Source organism: Micromys minutus (genome assembly GCF_963924665.1).
Source record: "Micromys minutus genome assembly, chromosome: 1".
NCBI classification, from domain to species: Eukaryota; Metazoa; Chordata; class Mammalia; order Rodentia; family Muridae; genus Micromys; species Micromys minutus.
In genome coordinates, this window is record NC_137969.1 from 118743983 (window position 1) to 118755985 (window position 12003).

Below are 12003 nucleotides of genomic sequence, written 5' to 3' on the forward strand. Positions count from 1 at the left end.
GACGATGTGGACATCTCTGTCTGAATGTAACGCAAACACTGCTCTCCAATCGTTCTGCAGCACACTGAGGTCAGAAGTCATCTATGTTTCCCTGTATTCACTACTATACCATTGCTGTATACAATGACCAAAAAACCTTATAGAAGAAAGCCTTTGAGACTTTCTCAGTCTCGGAGAGTTAGAGTCCCTGACCAGCACTGTAGGGAGCATGGGAGCTAGCAGACAGGCATAGCCCTGGAGCAGTAGCTCAGAGCTCACATCTTAAATCACAAAAGCAAAGCAGAGAGAGCTAACTGGGAATGTTGTGGACTTTTGGAACCTCAGATCCCACCCCCAGTGACACACCTCTACCAATAAGGCCATGCTCCCAAATCGGTCCGAACAGTTTCATTAACTGGGAACTAAGTTCTCAGATATATGAGCCTATGAAGGTCATTCTCATTCAAACCTCTACAGCTGCATATATTAGCTTATGTCAAAAACTCAGGATTAGCATCAGTTACTGACTAGACTATGACTGTTCAGTCCATTGATATTAGACACGGGAGTAACATGCTATCACAGTACATGGTACATAGAATAAACTCAATCCAGTCTTAAGACAGTGGTCAGGCTATTATCCACACTACAAAGTCTCCCTAGGGAACAGTCTATGATTGTGGAGTACATTCCCGTGTGGTGATGTTGAAGTCCTTATCATCTTTTAAAGTTCTAAATTTGAAATAAATTGAGTTGGTTTTTAAATTATGGGCATTAAAAGGAATGGGAATGTTTAAAATGTGGTAACAAAATACTATTCAAAATTGTAAATATCTCTTAGTAAATATATCTCTTTGAGGAACTTCTCATCTTTTGAGTGTCCCTGGCCCTGTTGGAAGGCTTAATGAAAAGTTCAGAACACCTTAGATAAGCAAACATAAACTATATGTCACTTCAAAGCTGTCAACACAAAATAGAGGGTCTACTTTAAGGGAAATAAGAAAATACTTTATCCGAGACCAAAAACAGTGACACATTCAAGTTACTCAAAGTGGACATGTTCCATATGAAAGAGGTTATGCGAACTGCTAAGAGTTGCAGAACAAAAAAAAAAAAAAAAAAGCCGTGAACCAATAGCAACGCAACGAAACCTCTCCCAAAGGTTTCCGATGCTATTTGAGCACATTCTTAGCTTTAGAGTTGATGGGGGCCGGAGTTCTGCTAAGATAGGTGATATATTCCCAAGAAGTTTACCTATCAATTAGGAAAATGTTAGATTACGTGTAAAAGTTAAAGAGTTAGCTGTTGAAAGGCCTAAGATAACCCATGATAACTTGAGCACTTTCAAAGAATAATGTGGAGAATAATAAAAAAAAACATTTTCATCATTTGTAGTTTGGCAAGGTCTCTCACTCTGAGTTGCTAGAAACAGAAAGGGGGCTGGAGACTCTTCCAGCCCCACAGCTCATCCCTGGTGAAGCCATTAACAAGCATTTACAGAAACTGCCAACTTGGGCAAGGGTGAATTACTGCTGAGTCATCATGGTAGCCGAGGCTGTTTATTGGCTGATTTGTGTCAGATATTTATGAAATGACCCCCAAGGGACATAAATAAGCTCATCCAAGACTCTGAGTGCTGAAGTCACAAGTAGATTGAAAAGAACTAGGAAATTTCAAAGGTTTAGCTAATCCAAGTAGAAGAGAGCTCTGGGAGGGGCTAGGCTTCACCTGTTTCTGTGGACACTTGTCAGTAGCAGTCTGAAGACAGAGAAAAAAAATCTGGATGAGTTACATTTTCATTTTGGACTTTAATGCTGCCTTAGTGTTCCAGATTTCTCCACTGCTACATATTAAGTTCGGGATTTTTTCCTGTTTTTAATTCTTTAACTGCAGAGACAACAAACAGAATCAAGATCCCCAGATGGTAACAGTTCTCTCTGTCTCTGTCGCTGTCTCTGTCTCTGTCTCTGTCTCTGTCTCTCCTTCACTCCCTCCCCCCGAACCCCCCTCATCTCTTTCTGAGACATAGGCCCAACTCTTAAGTCTGTTTGCTTGGCACATTGGGTGTTCCTGTTTCTTTCTGAAGAATCCCCTGCCTCGTAGAGTGCTTCAGAGAGGCTCTCCTGACCTCTAATTCAGCACACATAAACATAATACTCTTCTCTTACCAGTTTCCTCCTCTGGAAGCCACTGAGATCTTCTGTTTGCCTACCTAGCTGCTTATTCCTCTCTTTCAATGTCTAATAAAATTGTCTGACAATTACCTTCCAGGTCTGCTTTTTTAAACTATTTTATCTGTACGACTAAGAACCTGCAAAGCAGTCCCTGTGTTCTTGGGCTAATACTTTAAAAATGAAATTGACTTCGAAAAAAATTAAAATAAGCAAACATGGAAATAATAGTGTCTGATTAACTGAATTACTTAGTAACTAACGAGAGGGTCCCTTTGGCTGGCTTTGGCTCACTTTGTTTCCTTGGTTCTCTATCAGCTGGCTCCTTCCTAGCTGTGTGTTCTTCAGTTGAGTCTTCAGGAAGCTTAATATCCTATGGAAAGACTTGGAGGAACCCATCTTACTGTAGTTATGATATTAGCTTACAGAGAAATGCAGTTGGAGAATGGCTGTGCAATAACCCATTGATTGTTTCCATAATTTCATTATTGATTATTATAATGTACAGAGTTCAGGTTTAGGGGACAGCATGGTGAAGTTCCTCCCTAGGAACCAGAGAGACTGGGCTCTACCAGGTTCATGTCTAAAAAGCATTTCAATTTACCTCAAAGGATTCTATTTCTCAAAGAATACGAAGAGCACACAGTAACATCCTGGCGGCTCTCTTTAGCTTATCTTTTAAAAGTTAGACTTCTATGCCCAAGAAGGGAGTTTCCTGTTGTCTTAGAAGCACCTCCTACTTCTCACAGTGTAAGGAGCAAGGGCCACCCTTACCCAGCTAGACCTTCTCTTATATTTTGAGTAATCACCCTTGTTTAGTCAAAGAGAAGATACCTCCACCAGAGGTGCCCAGAAGTGCAAATGGCTATTTGCAAAGCTATATACAGGCTTTAATTAATGTGAGTTCACATGTAAATTTAATGCAAACCAGCTTCTTTTTCATTAGCCTAGAACTTCAAATAGTGATGCTGAATTCCAGTGATTCCATGGACAGATGTAATGGATCAGAGTTGAAAAGGGAAAATGAGAGACCAAGGAGCAGGGTCCTAAATCAGTGGTTGACCTGAGGGAGGAGATGATCTTTAATTTCTTAAAATGACCTAAATAGATGATAGGGAACTGAAGCAGCTAACATCTCAGAACCTTAGCTTTGGTTCTGAGCCTGTCCCAGGCCTGGGGTCCCTCAGTGCTTCCCCAGCACCACAAAGAAAGAAAGGAAAACATTAAGAGTGGTGATTGTACAGTAACTTGCCAAATGGGCCTAAGAGCCAATCCCAAGAGAAACAGAGCTGCATTCACACATTTGCAGTCTTTGAAGTCAGAAAGGGAAATTATAAAACCAGGGCCTTGAGTACTAGGGATGCTGCCTTTTGACTCCATTTTCTAACCTTTTCATCTTAACCACTGTTGGAAAAGCAGCCTGTCAGAACAAAGGAAATATAAAATTTACCTTCTCCCAGGAGGATCCGGGGCAAAGAAGGATCTACATCCATCCATGAGGTTACTCTCGGGGAATGACAATGTGGAGGATGGTGTTCTGCAAGGAGAGGAGCATCTTAAAGATGAAATGAGGAAACCTCTTCCTAAAGCCACCCACATACTACATCTCAGGGGAAAAATAATCACCATCAAAGCTACTTCAAGAGCAATGAAGAGGGAGGAGGATCACCATGGGTTCCAGGCTAGTCTGAGCTAGAATGTGAGACCTTCTTAAAAACACGAACAAAATAAGAACAACAACAGAAAAGAAGTTCCTTTTTTATAACTATGGGGTATTTGAAACTCCCAAATTATATTTCAGTTTAATCACTGACCTTGGTTAGCTTCAGTGAACTTTGTCACTTTCCTTAATTTTCCAAAATTGAGATTATACTGAAGGATATGTTGCTGACCCAAAACACGATGTCAAGGAAAGAGGGGTGGGAAGTTTGGAGCAATTTCAAAGCCAGTACCTTTCTCATTAGCCCATAACTAGGTATTTTGAATAGGAGTCCAGACTTGCTTGTTTAAAATATCAATGACGTTATATAAAACTCCCAGCTAAGAGGAGATGGGATGACCATTTTAAAGTAACTGTGTGAGAGAGTAGAGCTGTATCTCAGTGGTAATCACCTACCATGCATGAAGCCCTGGGTTCCATCTTAAAAAAAAAAAAAAAATCTGGGAAAAGAATCGGGTGGAAGAATAAAGGCAAACCCATAGACTAACCCACAGAAACCAGGCTTTGTACTCTATGCAGTACATAATCTCTTATTAAATCCTCTGCACAGTGGGGCCAGGATGGCCAAGGCTCTATCCTGGCTACTTTTCTCCCTCCTAGTCCCCAAGGATGGTTGATCCCCAAGGACTACAAATGAAGCATTTGATGAATGAAGGTGAAGAACGGAGGTGGTTCACTGGGTCTCTAGTGAATTCTTATTCCCAGCAGTGGGACTTTCTAAGCATCCCTCACAGTCAAGGCAGAGAAGAGAATTTAGGATTCTAGTCTCCACAACCTCTGCAACAGGGAAATATATCTCAAACCAACCCAAAAGGAAAACAGGCAGGTTATCAGAAACTTTCACTGTGCAGAGCCCTGTCTGGTTCCCCAAATAAGAAGTAATGCTAAAATCTTCATGGCTAGGTACATGGCTATTGAAAAGTATATGGGCGTACATGTAGTAAGGTCTCCAGAGACTCATGAATCACGGCCTGGGGAGCAGAAGTAAACATGATCCAAAATCAGTAGGGTTGGAGCAGTGTTAGCCAGTGTCCCCATCGCTGTGACAAACTACTTGACAGAAACAATTTAAAGAGAAGGAGAGGTTGGCTTAGACTCATGGTCACTTGTATCAGTGTTTCCAGGCCTTAGTTTGGACAAAACATCACAATGAAAAAGCATGAGGGACGAAAGGCAGTTATCTCATGGCAGCCAGGAAAGAGAGGGGAGGGGAGGAGAGGGATACAAGGTACCCTCCACGCTCCCTTACTAATCACTTCTTCCTCACTTGGAGGAGAATAAGGAAAACAGGGAACCTAAAGGAGACTGCAGGGAGATTACAATGATGATAAAGAATTTTGATAGATAAGATAGAGGGGGCTTATCTCCTGAGTTCCACAAGGCTTTTACTAACGATAAAGATGCATACGAGTTACAGCTGTCAGCACTGTCCGCCATGGGCAATGTTGACTTTCTTGTTTGTCTTGCCATCCTTAGACAAAGCATCCCATGACTTCCACCATGCTCAAACCTTCTTTTCACCTTCCCAAAAGCTATACGTTTGCCGTCTTACTACCGAGTCCTGTCAGTAACCCATAATGGTTGTACGTATGTGTGTGTGTGTGTGTGTGTGTGTGTGTGTGTGTGTGGTCTCAGATGTTACATGGTATATTGTAAATATTTATCACTTTTGTTTTTATGTGTCAGGTAAAAAAAATAAAGTTAACCAGCAGGGTTAATGACACAGCCTATGATCCCAACTACTGGGAAGACCAAGGCTGGAAGATAAATTCAAGATCTGCTTGGGGAACAGTGTGAGTTCAGGACCAGGACAGGCAATTTAGTGAATGAAAATTTATCTCAAAAAGTAACAAGTGGTAGGGAATTTCACTCAGCATACAGAAATCATCTAGCATCCACAAGACTGTGGATTTAGGGTGGTCTTAGTGGCCCAAGCCTTTAATTCTATCACTCAGAGGCAGGGGTGCCAGCCCGATCTACATAGTGACTTCCAGGGCAGCCAGAGTTACATAATTAGACCTTGTTTTGGGGTGGGGGGAAGACTGGATTTAGTTCTCATTTTAAATTAATTAGCCTAAAAATTGGGGTATATATGTGTATATGCATGTGTCTATGTGTTCAAATATGTATGGGCATATATTATGTGGCTACACACATGTGTGTGGAGGTCAGAGATTGGCACTAGTTATCTTTCAAGTACAGCAAGTACTTTATCCACTGAGTCATCTTGCCAGCCCCTAATTAAATTATTTTATATTGTATGTTTATGGATGTTTTGCCTACATGTGTACCATGGTGTGTGTGTGTGTGTGTGTGTGTGTGTGTGTGTGTGTGTGTGTGTTTGCATGCCATTATGGTACCTGCAGGCCAAAAGAAGGCATCTGATCCCCTAGAACTGGAATAGAGTTGTGTCTCATTATGTGGGTGCTAGGAATCAAACCCATGACCATGAAGAACAGCAATGCTCTAAAATGCTGAGCCATCTCTCCATTACACTCATTCATTTTTTTAAAAGGAAGAGGTGCATAAGTTAAAAAAAAAGATTACTAAGGCAAGGTATCTCATCACACATCTGTAATCGTAGTGCTCAGGGGGGTCTTTGGTTCAAGATCAGCCTGGCCTATATAACAAAACTCTCAGAATAAATAAAACAACTGTGAAGGCTGATTCTATCACAGATATAAAGTAAAATAGCTTCATCAAGATGAAGCAAGGAAGGTAAGTTGGGACTAGGAACCATAATTCGTTCTGTGTGGTTGGCAAATTGGGGTGAGGAAGCAGGTTACTCCATGGAGTAGTTCTGTTGGGGAGTTCACTCTTTTACTAGTTGGTAGAGATACTTTCTACCACTAAAATGTGTACCCCACCTCCAACCTTTCACTCTTGATGCCAAGATGGTCTTATCTCCTTCTAGGAGCCAGAAAAACATAGTAGTCTGGACTAGCAAACTTTTGCTACCGAAGAGTCTGACCTTACGCAGCCATCTCAAGTACTTTGCCTAACTGAGCTGTAGAATTATTTAGCAGAGCTAATGGAATGAAATGTCCTCTGGAGATTCCATCCTCTTCCCTATGTGACTATTGTTAGAATCTGACCCTAGTTTTATAGTGATGAAGAATCATATATGATCAATATAAATACTTTAAACACTTCTGATAATGACTCACTATTAAGGAATATTTATAAGTGATCTGATCATCCCTAATTCAAAATTGTAAACCCCAAACACAATGTCACAATGTTAGTGTTGACTAATTGCAATTATTTAAAATATTACCTTCAGACTGCAAAGTATGTGTGAAACAAATTATTTTTAATTAACACGTATTTATGTATTTAATGTATTGTGTACTTGTGTGGTGTGCTTGTGCTATGGAGCACAAGTAAAAGATCCGAAGACAACTTTGTGGGAGCTGCTTCTTTTCTTTCATTATGTGGGTCCCAGAAATTAAACCCAATATGTCAGGCTTGGTAACAAGTGCCTTTGCCTAATGAGGCATCTTACTAGCCCAAAATAAATTTTGCGTTTAGAGTTGGGTCTCATCACCCAAATATTTTAATATAAATATTTAATATATATTTATATATGCAAGTGTGATTTCTGCTAGAGTCTGTAGAAAGCATCTCTTCTACTGAAATTGTGTGTGTGTGTGTGTGTGTGTGTGTGTTAAGCACACAGCAAACAAAACAAAACAAAAACCAAAAAACCCCCACTGAGCTTGAGAAAGAGGACAGTGGAGAAAAAGGCAAAGCCTGAGATGGAGAAAGACAGGATTCCACCTTGACAAAAGCCATGCAAATTACAGCTTCTGGGCTACTGAACTAACCAATCCCCTTCTTTCCATAGCTGCTCTATCTTGAGTTTTCTGTGATGTCTTTATAAAAACAATACGGATTCATACACAAGAGACAGGATGTTTATCGTTGATGGCCATTCAGACAAGTATAAAAACTGATCTAAAATAAGTGCATTCCTAGACACCAGCATGTAAAGTATTCCCTGTTGCTTGCTACTTGTGTCCAGAGAGGCTGTGAGCATTAATCTCATTTCATAGGAACACAGGCTATTCCATGCCCTCTCATATGATTTTTTGTCAGGTTCTTTTCCTAACAGCAACCCAAGGACAGTCCTTTCAGATGTGTGACCTAGAGCCTGGGAGCCACAGTGCTAGGTTCTAAAATAGCACCTGGCTCAGCCAGTGGCAGTCAGAGCCAACAGACTTCACTGTGATCTTGCCTGCACAGAAGTCATGTTCTTGATGACACCTAGAAAGGTGTCATTTTCAGAAAATGAGCTACAGCCTCCTCTATAAACATCAATCCTGCTTGTTCTGGAAGCAACCTCAGTTCACGTATTTGTGAACTGACCTCTGGGTGCTGTGAGACTGAAGAATGAAGCAAATAGATCCATCACTGGTAGAGCATAGTTCATAGGGGACCTGCAGTTAGTAGCATCCATAGTAGCAGCAAGACCATTGATCCCCATAATCTGAATTAGAAGAGGAGGTTAACCAGGTTAGAGGTCAAGGTCAAAGACATCAGTCATGTTCCTGGTGTACCAGGGTCTGGCTGGAGACCTCGCATCCTACTCAAATGTGTTTATGTTTGAGTTACTTTTATATTGCTGTCATAAAACACTACCACCAAAGCGACTTACCAAAGGACTTTACTTTGGCTTTGTGGTTCCAGAGGGATAGGAGTCCGTCATGGCCAGGAAGCATGACAGTCGGCGGTAGGCATGGTGACTGGAGCAGGAAGCTGAGAAACACATCTTCAACACAATCCCAAAGCAGAGAGTGAGCGTGGTGGTGAAGTGTTAAACTCTCATGCCCACTTCTTCTTCCAGTGAGGCCACACTTCCTAAACCTCTCATAAACAGTGCCACCTATGGTGAACCAAGTGTTCAAATGCCCAAGACTACAGGGGTTTTTTTTTTTTATTCAAACCACCACAGATTGGGTTTTTTATTTAGATTTATTTTGCGTTCATTTGTTCTTATTAATTAATTAACTAACGGTGCTGAGGATTGAACCCAGGATCCTGCACACAATAGGCAAATACTCCACTGTTGACCTACACTCCTAGCTCTTGCTTTTGTTCACTTATTGCTTGCTAAAAAAAAATATGGGCAAAACTGACTACGGTTACTCAAGTCATGTCTAACTGAATCCCAAACTATTCCTAAATTATGTTCTCAAGAAAAATGATTTTTATTGACACAAAGAGCTCTCCTGGGTTCACAGTATTTCTATTCACAATGGCCCCAAGCTGTAAATAATGAAAATGCTCAAAAACAGGAGGCCAGATACCAGCATGTGGCATATTCATGCAGTCAATATTATTTAGCAGCAAAGGGGGATGAAGTGCAGGTGTCAGTAACACAGTAGTAGATCTTGCAGACTGTGTTGAAAGTGAGAGAAACAGATGTGAGAAGGCATGTGTTGCCTGCTTCTTCTTCTTCTTCAGGATTCTAGAGCAGGTGAATTCAATCTGCAGTCTGAGAACGCTGACCATCAGTTGCATTAAACGTCGTGTAAGAGTAGGAGACTGGTTACAAAGAATACAACAGACCATCCTTCAGGCTAATGACATGTTGTGTTGAATTCCAATAGTACATATATAACCATCATCAAACTGAGCATTTGAATCATGCATATGAATCATACTTCAATTAATTTGGTTAGTTAAATGTGGCATTTCCCTATAGTTTTCCCCTTTTTCTTTTAGATGTATTTCTATATATACCTATACTTAAACATTTACATGTATGTGGCTTGTATGCATGCTTGGTCAGAAGAGAGTGTCACATCTGCTGGTACTGGATATATGTACTGGAAACTGAACCCAGATCCCCTGCAAGAGAAACACAACACATTCTCTTGAGCACTAAGCCATTGGGGAATCCCTAGACTTTTCCTTTTAAGAGCTTGTGGTGTTTACAAGGTAATCAACTTCAAATTGAGCTCATACTGGTAGGTTTCAGGCCGTGGCCATTTGCACCTGTTGCCTCTGCATCTGTACAAAGCAGTACATCCTCCTCATGCAGAAGGATGAAAGAGGAAGTTACCTACTTGACAGTGGCCCAATAAACAAGGAGATAATGGAGGAGACCCATAACAAGAGCTTTAACAAGAATCTGCCAAAGGCCATTCACCGAGAAGATTCAGCCTGCTCTACAATGCTACCCAGTATCCTTTTCAAGGGCATGCCCTAGTGACCCCACCTATTTCTACTATGCCTTACTCTCTAAAGGCTCATAACATTCCAAAAGGATCATGGGCTGGGGATTAAAGCCTTTTACATTAGCCATGGGGAACATTCCAGATCCAAATTATAGCAATTACTGGTAGTAAATTACATTGTGGAAAAGCTATCCACCACCCAGACACATTGATCTTACACATTCCTGCACACACCTTTGTCTTCATCTCCTTGGGGCTTTCACTCCTACTTCCCTCTGGCTTGGAAGGTACTGTGCTCTCTTCTTTCTCTGGAAAAATACTATTTGTCATTCCATTCTTCCTTCCTTCCATCATTCAGCAAATACCCCTAAGTGCCAGGCCCTGTGACATGCAATAGGGCTACAAAGAAAGATAAATCAGGAACTCTATCCTTTAGGGGCATATACCAGAAAATGGAGTTTTACTCAAATGTAGATAGGTTTATATTCACAGGATTTTTGTGGCTAATAATAAGACTCTGTCAAAGAACGTTTGCCTGGAAGCTAGGACCTGCTTTGTCATACCACCTAGAAAATGGGCTGGTCCTTCTGCACAGGTGTATTTTGCAGCTTCCTAGGAGGTTCTCTGCTAGGTTTAAAGACACAGAGTCACCGAGGAGCTTGACAAGGCAGAGGAAGCTCCAAGAAACAAAAGCTAACCCTGTTTTAAACATGTGTTCAGAGCAGAGTGTGGTGATACACCCTTGTAATTGTGGCGCTTAAGCAGCTGAGACGGAGGAGAAAGAGCTCAAGGTCACAGTGAGCTACATCCGGAGTTCCAAGCTAGCCTGGACTACATGGGACCTAAGACCTGACTCAAACCAAATGAATAAGTAAATAAAAAAAGCAAATGCACACCCAAGTCTAAAGGAAAAATATAGCTAGAATTCGATAGAATATGGAAACACAAAGGCAAATGTAACAAGACAGACTTCAAGTTGCTCCTTCTAAGTTCCCAGTTTAGGAACCAACCGAGGAAGTGCTTGCAGGTTTTCTACTCCAGCCTGGCTCTTCCTTTGTTTTGTTTCCCTTGCTTCTGACAACATACTTCCTGGCAGGACGTCACTGTGTAGCCCATCAGGGAGATGGAAGTCATGTCCTATTCCTTAATAGCTGAGCATCTTTGTAACTTACGATTCTTAGGCACTAAAGATCAGCGAGCACGTCCACTTCGTTCTCATTTATTTCACTAGCTCTGAAGTTAGCATACAAAATCATCTCTCAGCTTATATTTTCATTAGATCTGTGCTGTTGTATCTGTTCCCACTCATGCCTTTCTCCTGTGCCCCCCCCCGCTGACCTTCCCCCTCTCCAGCCCCTCCCACTTCTGCTCCCAACTCCCCAACTCACCCCTATGTCGTTATCCTTTTTCCTGTCTCCCATCCCTGACTTAAGATCCCTCCATCCTCTCTTGTAGTCCTCTTTCTATATGACCTACACACACACACACACACACACACACACACACACACCCCTTCAAAAACTAGACTGTGGGTATGAGAAAGAATGTGCCGATTGTCTTTCTGATTCTGGCTTATTTCACGGAACATAATGATCTCTTGCTGTATTTATTTTCCTACAGAGGTGGTGAGTTCGTTTTTCCCAGTGATGAATAAAATTATTTTGTGTCCATGGACTATGTATATCCATTCATCTGTTGATGGACACGTGGACTGCCTCCATTTCTTAGCTATTGTGGCCAGTACAGCAATAAACATGGGTGTATAAATATCTCTGTGGCATGTTCTCAGTCACTTATTTGTGATATCCATTTATTTGACCACTTACTTTTATCAATAGAGACCTGCAGCTATGCTATATGCTCTGGGCAGTCATCCTATGGTGTTTAATGCTCAGGCTTCCCCCGAGTTCAAGCACTCTCTTACCAGATCTTTCAGTCAGCTCTTGTGTCC